Below are 2,553 nucleotides of genomic sequence, written 5' to 3'. Positions count from 1 at the left end.
GAAGGGAATTAGATTTTAATTTAAATAACAAGGAGGACGGGGAGGGCGGCGGGCGGGGGCGAGGGGGAACGGAGGAGGAGGAGGGGGGTGTAGGGGAGGGTAAAATGGAGATTGTGTATGGAGTTTGCATGAAAACTTGGGGAGATGGGCTTTTAATAATTTTTTCAAAAAGGAGGGGCTGCAGCACATGTTTGAAAGTTGGGGAGACTAAGGCACATTAAAAATATTATTTGAAGTCTTGAAGTAATTTTTCCTTTTTTTAATGGTGGAGTGCATGTGCTGCTTGAAGCGCTCACATGACGCCATGTGAGAGATTTTGTTCCATTCTGCCATTTCTGCTTTGAGAGAGCCAGAACGGCTTGGTTGCGATTCATATGGCCCGGGGCCCCGGCTCAGAGATGCTAAATACAAATTATGGGTGGAAAAAAAAACAGCAAGATAAGCTATAAAATAATTTTTTTAATATTTAAAAACTAACTTCTAGTAGCATTTTTTTTTGCATGTTAAATGAATTTCTTCTTAATCTAAATACGATGTAAAATATATCATAATATCATAAATCAACTTGTATGTAATTAAGGATATAAAAATTTTTGATTCTTCAACATATTATTGATAACAAGTGCAACTCAAATGTAATATAAAAAAAATTTAAACACGTCTCAAATTTTACATTATAACTACGTTGTAGATGCATCCTGACAGAAAAGTGATACAATTATCCTCATTAGTCGCATTGACCGTAGAAGAAACAGACAGAGAGTCAAAAGTGCATGATTATAAGAAAGTTAGAAAACACTTAGGGTTAATTTCGCATAACCCCCCCGAACTTTGGGGTTGTTGCAAATAACTTCCTTAAACTTTGTTTATCTCATCTAATTAGAGAACCATGGAGTGTTTCACAAAACCCCTTGAACTTTTCCTCATACCTAAAACCTTATATGTAATTTATAAATAATTAAAATATATTTGAGTGATAAATTATAAACTTCATCACTTATCATTTACATACAACATACATCCTCCCCTAAATTTGAGTTTTTTTTTCTCTCAATTTTTTTTTGGTTATTTATTAATTAAATGTAGGGGATTTCGGTGAGAAGACTCCGAAGTTTGGAGAGAGTTTTTGAGACACACACAGATCAAGTGGGTTTTGCGAGGTAAACAAAGTTTAATGAGGTTATGTGCAACAGACACCAAAGTTCAGGCTGGTTTGTGAAATTAACCCGAACAATTATAATTTAAATATTGGATTTTTTTTCGGCACTTAATGTATTTTGTGGGGCTGTGTTGGGCAAATATTTCTCAACAGCCCAGGCCCATGTAACCACTAGAAGGGCATCTTTCAAGTCCACTCGTATAGCCCATTGGTTATTCATAAGGCCCAGAGCTGCGTAAAACATCAAAATTTGACAGAATGGTGTCAGCTTTTCATTTTTTATTCACCAAAAACATCATACAGAATAGAGTATAAGATACTCGATCACAAGTGACATTCATAGAAATGTAAGGGGACAAAAAAAAAGCAAACCAAAAAGAGAGGGGGAAAAAAGTTACCAAAACGTATAAAAAGGAATTTCACATTTATAAACAAGGATCAAAGGGTTTTTCCAAGTCAGCACGTAGGATAATCCGCCGGTGGAGGTGGCAGCTTCTGATTGGGCAATTCCCCATCCATCACAACCCAAGCCATTCTCAAACCCCAACTGAGGTGTATCTCAATGTGGCAATGCATGAACCATACGCCTAAGTAATGAAAATTTCCAAAATGTGAAAAATTATTTTTTTATATTGTAAAAATATATATATGCTATAAAATGAGACTTAATTAAAAGTTGGAAAAAAAAAATATCTCACCAGGATTATCAGCGAAGAACCTGATCGCGACCCAGCCACCAGCAGGCACTCCGATAGTGTTCCTCTCAACGGGATCGATCAAATTGAACTTTGGCGGATCTTTCACCGGATCATGATCTCCAAACCCTTGACCGACGACGAAGAAATTATAACCATGCAGATGCAAAGGGTGGCTCTCAATCCCTTGAATACTAGTATCCTGCAACACAAGCTCAACACTCGTGTTGTACTCCAACACCGCAACTCTGGTCCCGTTGCTCACGAACGTATTGTTCGGTGGCGTTCCCGTGTAATTAAACGGAATTGGAGGGGTGTTTGGGAAATCAGTTTTGTAAACTCCGTTGGATTGTCCGAAGAAATGGGCCTTCAGTAGGGCCGTGGTGGGCAGAGCAAAAGAAATGTTGCTGACCGAGGCAGCGAATCTCGTTCCGTTGGGCCCTTGGCATGTTTGGTTTTTGGCACATGGGCTTGTCCCGAGGCCGACTGTGAAGAAAAACTTACGATCCACGGTTTGAGGGACTTTGATTGGGAATTCAGAATTTGCTAGGCTTCTCAATTTGCTACTGAAATTTGAAGCGTAGGCAGTGTCATTAAGTGCAGGAAGCATCGGTCTCATGGGAGGGAGGTTCTTAATTGAAATGGTGGGGTTTTGGTATTCTAACAGGCCCGCAGTCGTCGTGTTATCGACGGCTCCGC

General features: G+C 39.2%; 1 pseudogene; it reads right to left on the bottom strand.

Moving 5' to 3' along the window:
* The window catches only part of LOC109820278, a 2,678-nt pseudogene continuing 1,676 nt past the window's right edge, over window positions 1,552–2,553 (bottom strand).

Source organism: Asparagus officinalis, chromosome 8, assembly GCF_001876935.1.
Source record: "Asparagus officinalis chromosome 8, Aspof.V1, whole genome shotgun sequence".
In the NCBI taxonomy this organism is placed as follows: domain Eukaryota; kingdom Viridiplantae; phylum Streptophyta; class Magnoliopsida; order Asparagales; family Asparagaceae; genus Asparagus; species Asparagus officinalis.
Note: the sequence above shows the minus strand (reverse complement) of the source record. Positions and strands in the feature narration are given on the sequence as shown.